This window comes from Mauremys mutica, chromosome 11 (genome assembly GCF_020497125.1).
Source record: "Mauremys mutica isolate MM-2020 ecotype Southern chromosome 11, ASM2049712v1, whole genome shotgun sequence".
In the NCBI taxonomy this organism is placed as follows: domain Eukaryota; kingdom Metazoa; phylum Chordata; order Testudines; family Geoemydidae; genus Mauremys; species Mauremys mutica.
The window spans coordinates 57,450,014-57,467,224 of NC_059082.1; the positions used below are offsets into that span (position 1 = coordinate 57,450,014).

The window sequence follows — 17,211 nt, forward strand, 5'->3', positions numbered from 1 at the left end:
CACACAGACAAAGGCTTCCCTCCACAGAGATTTGAAAAAATCTTATCTCTGATTGGTCCTCTGGTCAGGTGGTCACCAGGTACTACATGTTAACCCTTTACAGGTAAAACAGACCTTAACCCTTAACTATCTGTTTATGACAGGGATAAATATCAAAAGAAAAATGAGCTCTATTAACTTAAGTAGAAAACTTTACTAGGGGGCCAAATGTTAAGCCTTTGGAAACTAATAAATGTCTTTATTTTTGCACTTGGAAATGCTTAAAGTAGAAGACAATATTGGTTTGTGGTTAAGTCACTGGACTGGGATTAAAGAGAACTATGTTCAGTTCCTGACTATTCCATACAGACTGAGAGCACTTGGGAAAGTCATTAAAGTCTCTGTGTCTCAGTTAGTGGGAATAATACTACTACCTTCTTCCCACTTGTTTGTTTTGTCTGTTTAGATGGTAATCTCTCTTTTTTGTGTGTGCGCGCGTTCATCACCTACCATAACGGGTCCCTGATCTCATGCAGGGACCATTCATATGCTGTTGCAATAACAGTTGCTGTGATGAGAGTTTTAGTCCATCATCTGATTTCTATCAACCTGCAATTAACAACAACAAAAAAAAGGCAGCATTTCAATAACATTTTTATTTTGGTCTGAAAATACAGCAACTTTTAGGGGAATTAAAATAGTTTGACTATTCTGTAGTCATTTATTTCACGGGTAGATGGGTAACTCTAATGTTTAAAGAAATCTAAATATTTGATGAATCAGTGCACATCTCCCTATCCACAGCTATTTAACTTTTCTGTAAAGGAAGCAGATTTTCTCATTAAAAACAAGTTGAGCAAATCTAAATGCAGTTTCCAGTACTGTGCCACAGCATTTGCCTTTATTTCATTATAAGCAGAATCTGTATTACTTTTAGTTGAAAATAAAAGACATTTCTTATGCATGTCCCAGCACTTTTTTGTTAGTACTGAATCTTGGAGTCATTGACCCATGTAAGACTATAATTGAACCAAACTAATCTACACCTTAGGGCAATGTAATTTTATTGATCCCACCTATACATTATTATTGTTGCTTAATGAGAAACTAATGTAATTTCTAATAAAGCCACATGGCTCTTGGATAGAAGAACTAACATTTTATTTCCCTAGCGACAAAATATACTCTGTTCAATTAAAACCTAGGAAGTAAAATTAATGCAAATGTAAAACTTTGCAAGGATCAGTGTCAAGACTACAGCATTTTATTATGTATATAAATTGCTTGGATAATGAGATTGAAGGCAAGATATTGGAGTAAATGGACAATACATAAACTCATCAAACTATTTAAACACTGAAATCCAGGTAGGCAGTAGAAAGAATTACATCTTTTAGCCGACAAAATTCTATTCCAACTAGATGAATATTTATACAAAGTCTGTATGCTAACAACTCTCAGTGAGACCTGCTTAGCAGAGAGTAGTTGAATAAACTGACTAGGGCAAAGTCACTTGGATGAAATATTTGTGTATGAAACGCTTTGTTGGCTGGCTCTGTAATAGTTTCATTGCTCTGCTTCCTTGCACTGTGCTTTTTTCACGTCCTCTCAACACGGTGATTTTTGTGCGTTCATCCTGGAGATCCTGAGTCATTTTCTTGATTCTAGCTATTCACACAAAAGACTTTATTCTCTGACCTCTTCTCTGTTACCTGCTTCTGCACATGAAGCAATGGTAAATGGTCCTGCTTTTCTAGACTGGAACAGTGTCAGCAGTTATAACAATCAGGCATCCGTTAATTAGGTAATAACTAACTAAATAAAAATTAATAGGGCAGAGAATAGGCTAGCTTACTAAACAGAAAACTTGCTCTTTGCAAAGAATGTCCTGTGAAGCTGCTTTATTCTTAGGTTGTTAGGAAAAGGGGAGAGGAAAATTAAGTCATCCATAAACCTTAACTAGGAAAAACTCTTCATACCTAGACTTTGATCGTTCATTTCTGATCCCACTGTGTGGTAGAAGGAGTCCCTGTCCTTCAGCTATCTTGTGTCCTGCCTGTTCCAAATAAGGGAATGTTTCTCAATTCTGAGAGCTGCTTTTATATCTCTTTGCATCACTACCCCCAGTCAGTCTTGGAAGGAGGCAACAAACCGGGAGGATATTTAAACCTCATATGATTTTTCCGCATCCAGTGAATGGTGGTATCCTCATGGCTGCCCCACTGGTGCAGCTGAGAGACTTCTCAAGTCAGACTCTTCCCCCTTAAAAATGGTGGCTTGGGTGTAGACACATGTTGGCATAACCGGTATTAGTATTACCAGGGATAGGAAGAGGGCCTGATGTACAGCCATGGTTCTGGATTGGTCATTCAATGTGCCCATATTATCATTACCTATTATTTGTATTATCATAGCACCTAGGAGCCCCAGTCATGGGCGAGGAGCCCATTGTGCTAGGTAATGTACAAACAGAACAAAAAGACAGTCATTGCCCCAAAGAGCTCATGGTGTCATGAGCACAGACCACAATAACCCTGCATAACTTCTCAAACTTTCTGCTGGTTAACCCGCTTTTTATTGATATATAAGGAAATGGTCTCTTGTGCGCATGACTAGGATTCCTCCTAACTATTGGGGTGAGATGAGTGTAGTCTGTATCATTCACAATTTAAAAACACATCAGTACTCCTCATTAGCGTTGATGGATCTGAGTTCTAGTTCAGAAAGGTTGTATTTTGCATCACCTGTTCTGCTGTTACCAAGGATGGGGTTTTCCCTATCTGACTTTGTGCTGGTGGAATATTTTTTCAAATGATGAGGTTAATGCACTATATACAGGCTGCACATTTCAAAGTCACTCAGTTGGGTATCCAGATTCCTTAGGCAGCTTTGAAAATCATATTCATGGTGTTCTTTGCACCAAATGATGCCCAGATTCGTAATCTAGCTCATTGGTTGGATGCTACCTCTAGCAATGTATAGTTTGCTGCACGAAAGCTGGCAAAAACCCACTCTTGTGGGAAGTACTATTGGTGTGCTGGTGACTGATTTTTTATTTATTTATTTTTGGTAGATATTTTTAATACAATGATGTATTTGACACTGCACGGTCCATGAAGAGGACAACTTATAAATCAAAACCAACAAATACAAATGTCAGAGCTGACCTGAACTTCAAACCAAAGTAAACTGTCTTTTTGAAAGCTTAAAATAAAAACTGGTTAATAGGTCTGAAAGTGAAGCCTCACACGTGCTTCTGATCATTTTGGTCCAGCATTTGAAGCAGAAATGCTCAATATTATGGCATGGGTATTTCAAGGTATTTCTACCTCAGTCAAAACAAAGATCTACAGGGAATCTTGGGGGAAAGAGCCTGATCTCCTGAGATTTCCAGGACAAAGAGGTCAGAATAGTTGAAAAATGTTAATTGAGCTTTGAGCAAAACTTGGTGGGAGCACTTACTTTTAATGTAGTAGTTGCTATGTCAACAACATTGCTTTAGAGAGCACCTGAGAAAATTGCAGGACTTGCAGAACTGATAAAAGCATATGTTGCCACACTTGTTTTCTAATTTTATTTTTATTAGTACACATAATGTGCTCAGTATCGCTTGTGCCCATTTTCCTGCTGACTTCACTATATTTTGAAATGGCATGCTCCTTTCAGGCATAATGACAGGACCCCCATTGTGGATCAGTTTAGAGAAAATGTGATGACTCATAAACAAAGTGTAAAGTGCTTTATCACATACTAGTTTAAATTACTGCCATGCAATGATAATTATTCCCTTTATGAAAAGGGTCCCAAGTGCAATTCAAAATGAATTCCTCCCCTGGATAAACACAGGGTAGCACTAATGGGAAAAAAAACAAAAAACACAACAGCAGCAAATTGGAGATGAGGTGGCTTGCTGAGTACCATACTCTTCTTGCCTAGATTTTTAAACCTGCAGCAGACCCAGTTAATAGAATAAACATTTGAGACCCAAAATAAAGACTGCAGAGCCTCTGTAAGAATAGGAGATAAAAATTTCACAGACACAAGTTGGTAACTTTTGCTCTGTTTATCTGACTCCTTTTTTTCTAGATAAACAATCCTATGAAATCCGTGAAGTCCATCTCCAAATAAGCCACAATATTGCACACTAATACCAATCATTCGGTAAGGAAGAGCTCTTAATACCAACTAGAGGTGACATGCTCTCCTGCCCCCACATTTGCTGCTTGGCTTGTACTGGGCTTGCTCACATGGATTGAGCATGCTCAGTAATGTCTTCTGAAGACACTGCCCTTACTCTGCCTCTTCCCTCCCCCCTGTGCCCCCCCATTGGCAGGCACAGGTCATCTCTGATGCCAACATTAATACCATGTATTGACTTAATGAAATTAGGGCAGGGACTGTCCCCCCCGCCTCCCCTCCCATGTGCTTTTACAGCACCTAGCACAGGGGTTCCCAAAATGAGGGTTGTGACCCCTCAGGGGGATGCCAAATGGTTACATGGGGGTTGTGAGCTGTCAGGTTTGTGGGGCTGACGACCCTGAGTCCCCATTAAATTAACTACCCTGTTTTTAATTTAAAAGGGGGGGGGGTGTCACACTGAGAGACTTGCTGTGTGAAAGCGGTCACCAATACAAAAAGTTTGAAAATGGCTGATCCTACCACAATGAGCCTGACTGGGCCTTGGGTAGTACAAATAATTAATAATACTAACATGCATATGTACTTGTATGATCAGGCGGTGGTCCAGAACCATTATTTCTTGAATTACTCCTTATTATCGGAGATTGAATTTCACAATTGTTTTTGTAGTGATGTTAGGCAATTAGGACCTGCCTCAAAGACTACAGAAGCCAGTGGGAGTCATTTGAGATTTGGATCAGCCCCTTTACCAGTATTGGTAAGATGCTATCCGCTTCCTCAGGATTTCCTACTGTGCTGAATAATATATATATATATATATATATATATATATATATATATATAGATAGATATATATATATATATATTTGCAAGACTAAACACACTTTGGAATACTAATAAAAGTATGTCTGATAATTAACAATTTTTAAGTCAGTTACTTCTGAGAGACCAATAGCTTTGAATGTAGAGTATATGGCATAAAATTAATTATTGATTGCTGCTCAGCTCAAACATTGTTGAGTTGAGTTCAGTTAATTGATTATGGTCTCAACATATGTTATAGAAGAACTGGCTGGCTATCACAGAAAAAGTTACTAATTTTTTGTCAAAGGAAAGCACTGAGTTGGATTCAGGTGGTATTCATGAGAGTTTATAAATCCTGAAAATACCACAAATGATTATTCAGCTGAAAAGACATACCAGAAGGGTGATACTCCTTATTTGTCATTGTTCAGTCAGGCTGTAAAAATACTAATTTGTGTTTTAGGTGACCAATCCTATGCCACTAAGAATGAGAAGGGGAACTGCTGAAATGAACTGTTTGCAAATAACCGATACAATAAAATTTTCTTTGCATATACTTTTTGGATAATACTGATGTATAACTTGTAGAAATTATTGTTACAGCACATTTTAGTTTCAATAAGTAACTCGACTATGTTTAGAAGTGTGGAGAAATCCATACATACTTTATGTACCTTTCTAGTGTCATGGCCAGCAGTGTCATGTTCATTGTCTTCTCTGATTAGTACTCCGTAGCTCCTCCGAGTTCTTTTTCCCCTGTGATCTTCCTCTGCTACTAGATACTTGAAAATGGGCTCACTCTGTGGATTGACTTATGGCTAAAGTACAGGATGGGAATCAGCAAACCTTGGTTCTGTTCTTGAGTCAATGATAGGTTTACTTAGACCTTGAACAAAATGCTGTCCTTCCATGTTCCCATCTGAGAAATAGGAAGAATACTATTTACCTACTTCACAGGGGTATTCTGGATTTAATCCCTTGTTTGTAAAGTGCTCTGCCTATAAAGATGCTGAATATTATATTATGCTGAGAGCTGCTAAATTCAGGATGTACTACTTTTCTCTTCCTGTAAGGCTCATTTTGCTCAAGCTGTTGCTGTCTTTACAGTGATGTCATGGATGTTGGCACAAGACCATTCAATAACAATGACACGTTTAATGATCCTTCAAGAAATGGTTGATTAAACATTGCCTTTATAATGGCAGTTTTTTCCCTTCTCTCCTCTAGGATTGCCAACTTTCTAATTGCACAAAGCTGAACACCCTTGCCCCACCCCTTCCCTGTCCCTTCTCCAAGGCCCCGTCCCCACCCACTCCGTCCCCCCTCTCTCTGTCATTCGCTGTCCCCCACCCTAACTCACTTTCACCAGTCTGGGGCAGGGGGTTGGGTGTGGGAGGGGTGTGGGCTTTAGCTGGGGGTGCAGGCTCTGGGTGGGGCCAGAAATGAGGGGTTCAGGGTGTGCGAGGGGGCTCAGGGCTGGGGTTGGGGTGCAGGTTCCAGGAGGGAGTTTGGATGCATGAGGGGGCTCAGGTTGGGGCAGGGGGCTGAGATGTGGGCTCTGGGAGGGAGTTAGAGTGTGGGAGGGGGTTCTGATGTGGGGCCGGGGGTTAGGATAAGGTTCGGGCTCCATGTGGCGCTTACCTCAGGTGCTTCCGGTTGGCAGAAGAGTAGGGCTAAGGCAGGCTCCCTACATAGGCTGGCTTCACACGACTCCTGGAAGTGACCGGCATGTTTGGCTCCTAGGCGGAGGGGTGGCCAGGTGGTTCTGCACGCTGCCTGTGCCCACAGGCACTGTCCTTCCAGCTCCCATTCGCTGTGGTTCCTGGCCAATGGGAGCTGCGGACCCAGCCCTTGGGGTAGGGGCAGTGTGCAGAGACCCCCCTTGGCTGCCCCTGCTCCTAGGAGCTGGACATGGTGGTCGCTTCCAGAGTCGCGTGGAGCCAGTGCAGGGAGGGAGCCTGCCAGCCCCACTGCAGTGCTGACCGAACTTTTAATGGTCCGGTGAGAGGTGCTGACCAAAACCTCCAGGGTCCCTTTTTGACTGTGCATTCTGGTCGAAAACTGGACGCTCGGTAACCCTACTTTCTCCTCAAGACCAAAAGCATTACTGGTAACAATATGTCTGGTTTGTTAGAGTAACTAAATTGGCTTCTAAGCTCAATGTTCTCTTTGGGACTGGACTCTTCAGCTCTGCCTCTCGAATAAGATTATAATATCATGGATCCGAGGGATGAGAAAAAAGAGATGGTCTTGTTGTTAAGACTCTGGATGGGGATTTAGGATATCCTGCATCAATTCCTGGCTCTTCCACAGATTTCCTATCTGATCTTGGGCAAGTCAGTAATAAGTATCTCTTTATATAATGGAAAAAACCTGTGGCATTCAGGAATTGTAATGAGACTGAGCTCAAGAAACTATAGAGACTGGGTTATATTAGGTGCTATTTACCAGTGAATTCTGGTTCGCCAAAAGCAACAATGTGTCTGAGAGACCTGTAAATCACTTGGGTGATGACTTGTCAGCCAATGGCAGAAGAGGCTTAGGCCTTGGCTACACTGGCGCTTTACAGTGCTGCAATTTTCTCGCTCAGGGGTGTGAAAAAAACACCCCCCTGAGCGCTGCAAGATACAGCGCTGTAAAGCACCAGTGTAAACAGTGACGCAGTGCTGGGAGTGCGGCTCCCAGCGCTGCAAGCTAATCCCCACGGGGAGGTGGAGTACGCGCAGCACTGGGAGAGCTCTCTCCCAGCGCTGGCGCTGCGGCCACACTCACACTTCAAAGCGCTGCTGCGGCAGCGCTCCCACGGCAGCGCTCTGAAGTTTCGAGTGTAGCCAAGCCCTTACTCCTAGCACATCAGCTTCCTTTGGCCCCTTGAATTATGAGCTAGCTGACAATCTTTCTCCTCCCTGATCCTCCCAGCCTCAAGTCTTCACATGACTGTCAGTTCATAGGCTGACTGGCCTGACTGTGCTAACAGATGTGATTGGTTTTGTCTCCCTAAATGATCAGCATATGTGAGAATTTTCCCCAGTTAGGTGAGTAATTAGAGTAGCGATGACAAATGATTGAATGCTGTGGAAAGGACAATAAAAAAAAGTTTCCAAAGTAGACTTAAATCGGGATGGCAATTCACTGGGATGATTTCAGTCCCAGTAAACAGGTTGAGGAGGAGGAGAGTAGTGAGAAGGCGCAGTAAAATAAGTGGAGGGTAATGTAATTTACTTGTGCAGTGATTACTGCTGATAACGATGCTGTGAGGGGCTGATGCCAAGCTCCCCATGCAAAGTGGTGGCAGTTTGCTGTCTCTCCCCACCACTGCTCTGTCCTTGTAAGCTCACTGCATCACAGCTCCTTATCCCTCTGCTTTTGTTGATATTCCTTTCAGTTGTCAATGTCGTTAATAACTGCATCTGAATGGAGCTTGCCAACAACATTTCTCTTACCACTCAGAGCAATCAGCGGTTTCCCCTGGGGCTGAAAACCCTCTGACACTTGCTTTGTTCTTCAGCTATGGTTTCTAGCTTTCCATCTCAATTTCCAGTCTATTAATTCCTCAACAATCTTATTCCTCACCCTGGGCTCTTTATTTTGTATGTATTTGCCAGAGGCTCTGTGTACAATAGTCCATGGAGCAGTCAGCCTAACTGCCCAGCCCTGTTGCTATGTTTACTTGTTCATACTGCTGTCTTCTCTTGTATTCATTATAGACAGTACAAATGAGTTAGTTCAGATTTAATGCACACGTTCTCAACCTGAGGATCACAAACATGTTCTGGGGGTTGCAACCATCCTCTTTCTCCTTGTAGTTAGGTAGGAGGGGGACCCTGAAACACTTTTTAGTTGTAACTTTGGGTCATGGTGTGGAAAAGATTAAGAACCGCTGATACGATATAGTTACACTATAACAGCAAGAATCAAAACCCCACACAAGCACTCAAGACAATAGCCACTCACAATATCATTGTTAGCATAATGCATTTCTCCCGCTTCCCTAATGACCGAAAGAGAGGTCACATTTCAAATGGGGAAGAGCCAGAGCAGCAGGGAGCAGTGCAGCGCCCCCGGTGGCTGGAGGAGGAATGAATTAACTTTCCGTCCAGCCGGAGCTGATCAAAGCCGCAGTGCCCCCTTGCACAGCGGCGGGAAGAGGGTTACATGTTTAGCCAGCGCCGGGTGAGCATCCCAGACATTTTGGGCACCGCTTTTTGGTGCCGTCAAATCTTGGCGCCCTAGGCGACCGCCTAGTTTGCCTAGTGGTTGCACTGGCCCTGGTCTTGAGGACCATTGAAAGGGGCACAACTAAAATAAAGCGTGAAAAGGCCTCGTTTTTAGGGCAAGATTTAATCACAGCAGTAGATACAAAACCACTAGTCATTTCACAATCCAAGCTGATGTGATTTTTTTTTCATCTTTTTAACATGTTTCATCCTGTTTGTTAAATAACAGCCCCATGAAAACATGGAAGAAAAATCCATTTTTGTATCTAGACACTTTTAAATCTTGCTCATTGCACTTGAATTCTGGTCATGGGTCTCTTATTGTAGGGTAATTCACAAGTATGCTGGGTGATGCATGCTGCTTTTTTGTTGCTGTAGATTTGGCATTTATTTTATTTTTAATGACAGGCTCAGAAAATCTGTGCTTTGGTTTGGGCAATACCTCAAATGTCATGCTTTGCCTTTTCACTTGCTACAGGAAAGGCATGCTTGGATTGAGTTACGGATTAAGTCTGGGATTTTCCCAGGAGACTAAGGTCAGGTCTACACTACAGACCTAAATCGGTATAACTATGTCACTTGGGGGTATAACCCCCCCCCTCCCCCCCGAGTGACATAGTTAAGCTGACCTAAACCCCCATATAGACAGCATTATGCTGATGGGAGAGTTTCTCCCGGTGGCATAGCTACTGCCTCTTGGGGAAGAGAATAAACTACGCTGATGGGAGAAGCTCTCCTGTTGGCATAGTAGTGTCTTCACGAAAGCGCTACAGTGGTGCAGCTGTGCCACTATAGTGCTGTTTATGAAGACAAGACCCAAGGGTTTTAGGGGCCCAACCCCATTCACTAAGTCCTTTGACTCCTTGGGAAATCACAATGTAGGGGACAACAAGAATATAAATTATTTTACACTCAAAGTTTCCCCTTCTTGCATTGTTTTTAACATGTACTTTCTCCCTTGCTTTGCTTCTAATACTCTCAGAGGAATAAAATAAAATAAGCGCATCCCATTCGCTACATTACAAACTGAAGCCCCAGTCTTGCAGGAGTATCTATATGGGCCAACTTCGGTTGACTTTGATGGATCTCCCTGAGTTCAGGGGCCTAGCCATGTACATGACATTGCAAGATCAAGGCTATATATATACTGCAGCCTTGCGTAATTCTACTTGCCTACATGTTTTTGTTTTTGGGTTGTTTGCAAGCAAGTAAAATAGCACTAGTTCTATTTTGTTATCAGTAATTACCTGATAGGGCAGGTTTTGTGCCTGGACTAGCAAATTCTTGTGTCAGTTTTGCAAGGCTGAATGCTGTACAGGAGAAGCAACCAGCTCCCATCATTGCCAACATTCATAGAGGAGAACAGTCAGTAAAATAAACTGGCATTACCCAAGGAAATGTAGGAGAGTGCAGTAGTAGACCAGGTCCCAGCATTTAGAAGACATGAAGGCAGGACTGGATTAACCTTTTGTGGGCCCGACCCCAAGCATATTTGTGGGCCCCCAGAGAGGCAATGGAATCTGGCGTGGGGAGGTCAGTCCCCAGAGTGAGGGGCAATGGGGCATGGTATGGTAGTGGTGGCCCTGCTCCACCCAGTCCAGTGCGAGGGCACTGTTTACAAACTAGCACTTGCCAGACGCACAGTGGCCCACCCAGCCCTGTGCTGCCAGCATGCCCCTTGCCCTCGAACCCCACTCCCTGGTGCCCCAACACACACATCTTCCCTGCCCCCTCACAGCCCAGTACCCCCCACCGATCCCCCAAGAGACCCACTTCCCCACGCCCTGCTTCCTGGCTGCACTCACCGGCCCTGCTGGGAGGTGACTGTTGCGCAATCAGCCAGACCAGGGCCTGCCCTGGCTCCCTCAAGACCCACTTGCCTGGAGGGACCTGGCTAATCCCTCAGTCCCAGGCAGTTCAGCTCCAGGGAGACAGGTGGGGCCCCACAGGTGGCGGGAAGCAGAGACTTCCTGGAGCCAGATGTGCACTGGGGTCCGGCCAGGGGGCAAAGAGGAGCAGAGGAGTGGGGCCAGGGAATGGAGAGGAGCCCTCGGCCAGCCGGCAGGCAGGCCAACAGGAGCAATTGGTGGACGAGAGGGAGCGGGGTCTCGGGGTGCAGTGCAAGTGGAGCAGGCCGAGGCCTCTTCTGAGCATGGGCCCGGCTCCATGGAGCCACTGGCACCATTGTAAACCTGGCACTGCATGAAGGAGCTTGAAGTTAGGTAGTACTGGGGCTGGCAGGCTAAGTGAATGTAGGACTACCCTGTTAGCCAGCCCTTAGCAGCCATGCATCCCTATGTGATATCCTCCCTCTAACATTTCTATCTAACACCTGCAGCCTGCCATCATCCTTTCTCCCTGTCACCCAGCCCAGCGTTCCACATCCCTAGTATCACCGTTACCTGCAGTCACAGTGTGTGTGCCCGACAGTACAGTGCCAGGATTTCAAAACCCACTGTGGTGAGCTGCCAAGCTGGCCAGTGTTCCAGAACCATGTGACAGCAGAATGGAGTTCCTCTTAACTGTAACGGCTCAGCACCTCCCATAGCCCAGCTATTTTTCTCTTTCAGAATCAGCAGCTGACTCCCAGGATCTTTGCCTGCAACTGCCTCTCAACTGTTTGGAGCAGAGGGTGAAACTGGAGGCTGCTGTGGAGGGAGGGGAAGCTGGTAGGGAGTGGTAGGAAGAGCACTGCTGAGCTGTTGCTGGGAAAGTTGTCTGTATGAGTGACAGGGATCACAGACAATGGACATTAGGAGCTCATGCAGCCACTGGAGAAGAGACACAGGGAAAACAGATATGAGACGGGAAAGAAAACAGACAGAAAGAAGGTGGCAGCTTTGCAGGGAGAATGGGGGAAAAGTAGCCATGGCATGGCACTATTGTACCATGGGCCCCTTCCCTCATTCCCCTGTGAGTGAGAACAGAATCAGAATCCCCAACTCGAACCTAGACCCAATTTTTGCCATCATAAGCCTGGGAACTGGAGCCACACAAGCTCAGTAATCATTGGTATTGTTGTTGGTGCAGCATGATCAGCTGCATGAGCATATGTAAGCGCTGGCTGATGCAGCTGAGACCTTAGCTTGATGAACTTGGGTGAAAAGGTTGGGAACCATTCAGGTAGCCAGCAGGGGAGTTGAGCAGAGCTTAATTTGAAGTACTATTTAATATTTACATTGGAGTTCTCTGGAAAGGAGAGAGAGCACATGCACATTGGTATGTTTGCCAGGTTTCATGAAGACCATTTAAAATCTTAATCTGAAAACAAATCTTGCAAGATAATAAATTGTTCAGGAGCATTTCTCTCCTATGTGTAATAAAGTCCTTTTGGATATGTTCACGTGGAGAATTTACACCTGCTATGTGTATAAATTTCAGTAACGCTGTGCTAAAATAATCCTCTGACCTTTTCAAATGAATAAATCTGCTGTGCATCAATGTATTTCTGTACTGTGTGGTTCAAAGTATTCACTGAATGAGCACCTCTCACAGATTAGCCATGATAAAGGGACAGATTTACTGTCTACTGGTGCTATGTATTAAATCTGCTTGACCAGCTAACCTGCTTCATATGGTCATGGAAAATAATGTATTCATTGAGCAATCATTACATTGCATGTTGATTCATATTTAGGCACCCATATAAAGCTGCTATAGCATCTACATGAATAGCTGAGACATAAGGTGGAGATATGGGTTCTGTTCCCACCTCTGCCACTGACTTGCTCTTCGACCTTTGACATGTCACTGGACCAGTCTGTGCCTGAGTTTCTGCATCTGTGAAAAGGAGATGGTGATGACTTACTTCAGAGGAGTTGATGCTTAATTCATGAACGTTTGTGAAGTATATTAACATCTTTTGATGGAGAGAGTTAAATATAATAGTACAGGAAGCTATGCAGTGTAGTTGTAGCCATGTCAGTCCCAGGATATTAGAGAAACAAGATGGGTCAGGTAATATTTTCTATTGGACCAATTTCTGTTGATGGGAGAGACAAGCTTTTGAGCCCCTGGAGCTCTTCTTCAGGTCTCAGAAGGCTACTCCCAGTGTCCCAGCAAAATGCAAAGTGGAACAGACCGTTTAACATAAATTTATAGGCACTAACCCACTCTGTTTTGGCCTATGACTGAAGAGATGTTAATTGGTCACTCTGCCTTGAATGGTCCCTTACAATATGTGCTAACTATTTATGCCTCTACCTCACCCACTTTATCTCTCTAGTACAGGAAGCTGTCATACAAATTCCAGGTACTTTGGGGCATAAAATTTCAAAATTTAATATCAAATAGCATCTTTGTCCACAGAAAACCCCCTTGCCCCATACATAAGCCCTACCCTGTTCATGTCCCTCTCAAACACCCTCACACACAGTCTGTCGCAACCCTGATTTAGCAGGACCACCCCTGAAAGAGGAGTAGTCAAGACCAGTGGTTCTCAGCCAAGGAGTGTGGGGCCCCCTGGCGGTCTGCGAGCAGGCATCAGGTGGTTTTCTAAGCAGGGCTGGCATTAGACTTTCTGGGGCCACGAGCCCCGCCACCTGGGACTGAAGCCAAACCTGAGCAACTTAGCTTCGTGGGGCCCCAGGCATTTGCCCTGCTTGCTACTCCCTAACACAGACTCTGGGCTTATACTCAGAAAAACAGTTGTTGTGACACAGGTGGGCCATGGAGTTTTTATAGCATGTTGGTGGGGCCTCAGAAAGAAAAAGGTTGAGAACCCCTCCTCTACCCCAGTGTTTCTCAATAACTGGTTTGTGGACCGGCACTGGTCCCTCAGATCTCCCTGATGCAGTTTAGGAAGACAGCAAGCTGGTCCCTCATATAAAAAATGTTGAGGAACACTGGTAGCCCAGAGAGGAAGGGTGATCCAGTAGATATTGCACCAGCCTGGGATTTAGTAGACCCAGGTTCAAGTCCTTGTTCTGCCATAAACATTTTATGTCCTTGGGCAAATTGCTTAGCTAGGGGTCAGATCGGGGGGGAGGCGCAAAAAGGTGGTGGTACTCTTCCAAGCTTCACCCACAAAAAAGGTTCCTCCCTCATGAGATGCCACTCACAATAAATTGTGTAGATGTTCAGAATATGATCAGGCATGTTCTCTTGGCTCCTTGGGCTGAGTTCCCATTTGCTGGGGTCCAGATAGGCCTCTGGCATATCTTACCTCAACTACAATATGATGGGAGCTAATTTAGCTACGAGTCAGGAAAAAGATCTTGGAGTCATTGTGGATAGTTCTCTGAAGATGTCCACGCAGTGTGCAGAGGCGGTCAAAAAAGCAAACAGGATGTTAGGAATCATTAAAAAGGGGATAGAAAATAAGACTGAGAATATATTATTGCCCTTATATAAATCCATGGTACGCCCACATCTCGAATACTGTGTACAGATGTAGTCTCCTCACCTCAAAAAAGATATACTGGCACTAGAAAAGGTTCAGAATAGGGCAACTAAAATGATTAGGGGTTTGGAGAGGGTCCCATATGAGGAAAGATTAAAGAGGCTAGGACTCTTCAGCTTGGAAAAGAGGAGACTAAGGGGGGATATGATAGAGGTATAAAAAATCATGAGTGATGTTGAGAAAGTGGATAAGGAAAAGTTATTTACTTATTCCCATAATACAAGAACTAGGGGTCACCAAATGAAATTAATAGGCAGCAGGTTTAAAACAAATAAAAGGAAGTTCTTCTTCACGCAGCGCACAGTCAACTTGTGCAACTCCTTACCTGAGGAGGTTGTGAAGGCTAGGACTATAACAGCGTTTAAAAGAGAACTGGATAAATTCATGGTGGTTAAGTCCATAAATGGCTATTAGCCAGGATGGGTAAGGAATGGTGTCCCTAACCTCTGTTCGTCAGAGGATGGAGATGGATGGCAGGAGAGAGATCACTTGATCATTGCCTGTTAGGTTCACTCCCTCTGGGGCACCTGGCATTGGCCACTGTTGGTAGACAGATACTGGGCTAGATGGACCTTTGGTCTGACCCGGTACGGCCGTTCTTATGTTCTTATTAACTGGGTATTGTGCAGATCATTGTATTAAAGACTGAGATGCACTCAGATACGGGCCATAATAAGAACCTGAGATAGATTCAGTTTTTCAAGTGCCCACTGAGTCTGCCAAGAAGAATTCTAGTTGTAGTGGTGATTTTTGTAATGTGGATGTCAGTCAATTGGGAATCCTGTGTGTGTCTCAGTTGCTGTTGTAGCTGGGAGAGGAAATAATAAAAACACTGTATACATTTTATTTCCATTATATTTCTGACCAGTTGTAAAAAGGGAAATAATGGAAGTGTATTAAGAACTAGTCCTCATAAATTTTCCAGCCTACAAAGTGTCAGATAAGCTTCCAACTGTTTGTGTTTTTCCAAATAGAGCCTTTAAATAATGTATAATTGTGGTAATATGCATGATCCTAGCCGTTAACAAGGAGAAGTGTGATTTATTTTATTTGTTTATTTGGTGTTGCCTTCTGCTGTGGAATAAGGTGATCATAGTCACCACTTCCAATGGAATGGAAAATAGTGGGTTGTGGTAGAGCTGCCATCAGTAGATCCTGCAGAAAATCACCTGATTCTTCATTAAGAAGAGGTCTGTCTGTGTGTGTGACAGATTTTGACACACACACACACACACACACACTTCCCAATGGACTTACCACTGGGATAGACTACTTATGGTATAATTAGTGACAGTTCAGAAGAATTCAAATACAAGTTAATCTCCAGTATTGTTTGTCAGTTGCATGATGCTTATGTAAAATGAAAGCTGAATGGAGCATGAGGTATTGAAACGAAAGCTGATCAGTGCAGCTCTTAAACATGTTTGTGTTCAGACATATCCTCAAATCAGGTTTCTTCTGCCAGGTGGCAGTAATTTTGTCACTCTCCGTCTGTCCCCTTGGCTCAATGAATGTTAACTCGTTTCCTTTATCTGACTTGAAGTAGAAGAGTATTTGCCTTACATTGTTTTAAATGAGATTGCCATGTTCAGCAATTTCTCTCAGAACATTCCACTAAACGTTTTGAGTTAGAGAAAGAAGAGGAAAAGTAAATGACATGAAAAACAAGCTCTTAATCCTTATTTAAAGTCTTAGTGATTAGTGTTCATGTAGTGCAATGACTTGCTGCATGACAAGTTTATTTTCTGCTGTTCTGACGGGAAGAATTGCTCAGATGGTTTCTGTGTGTTGGTTTTGTTTTTTGTTTTGTTTTTTTGAGACAACATTTTACAAGCTATTAAAGTCTACAGACTGCTTTTTTTCTGTAATTAGTAGTAGCATATCAGGCTACTAGTGTTTAATACTGAAACAGAGAATTTCAAAAGGGGACATACATGCATATTAGCCAGAATTTTTAAATACCCCAAACCATTTTTAGGAAAAAATGGCTTTTACGTGTTGCTGATTTTTAATATAGGGCTGGATCCAATGCCTTTTGACTCCTATGGGGATTTTCATTCCTTTGACTTCAGTGGGCACTGGATGGGGTCCATAATGCTTGGCACTTTCTGTGGCTGTCTGAGTTTGTACGAAAGTCCAGGTGCTACTGTGCATCAGTAAGTATTGGTGTTGGCTTAGATGCTAAACATACATTTTGGCCTACATCTCATAAAAATGGACTAACACCCCAAATGATGGTAAGTTTGATTGAAACCTGGACTGTTTAATTTGTCAAAAGTATTTCATTCCACACTATTAAGCTTGGTGAATGGTGACCTTTTTTTTTTTAAGAGAAGTCATAGAATCACAGAATATCAGGGTTGGAAGGAACCTCAGGAGGACATCTAGTCCAACCCCCTGCTCAAAGCAGGACCAACCCCCAACTAAATCCCCAAATCCCTAAATGGCCCTCTCAAGGATTGAACTCACAACCCTGGGTTTAGCAGGCCAATGCTCAGGGCCGGCTCCAGAGCCCAGCGGGGCAAGCACCTGCCTGGGGCGGCCCTTTCCCGGGGGGGCGGCAGGCTGGGCCGGCGGACCTGCCGCAGTCATGCCTGCGGGAGATCCACCGGAGCCCCGGGAGCAGCGGACCTGCCGCAGGCATGACTGCGGAGGGGACGCTCGGCCGGC

At 43.9% G+C, this 17,211-nt stretch overlaps 1 protein-coding gene and 1 long non-coding RNA gene across 6 annotated transcripts in view; one reads left to right on the top strand and one right to left on the bottom strand.

The window, feature by feature from the left end:
- Positions 1-11,627, bottom strand: part of LOC123344030 — a 53,528-nt gene extending 41,901 nt beyond the window's left edge. For 4 of the 5 annotated variants that reach the window (XR_006572442.1, XR_006572440.1, XR_006572439.1 and 1 more), the window contains exons 1-2: positions 11,543-11,627; positions 490-588 (exon numbers count right to left, since the gene is read on the bottom strand). This is a non-coding gene — a long non-coding RNA (uncharacterized LOC123344030). Of the gene's footprint in view, positions 1-489; positions 589-5,597; positions 5,843-11,542 lie in introns of all 5 variants that reach the window. The other variant, XR_006572443.1, reaches the window with a different exon arrangement.
- The window catches only part of RBFOX1 (RNA binding fox-1 homolog 1), a 2,584,986-nt gene that overhangs the window by 311,355 nt on the left and 2,256,420 nt on the right, over positions 1-17,211 (top strand). The gene's annotated exons all lie outside the window — the stretch shown is intronic.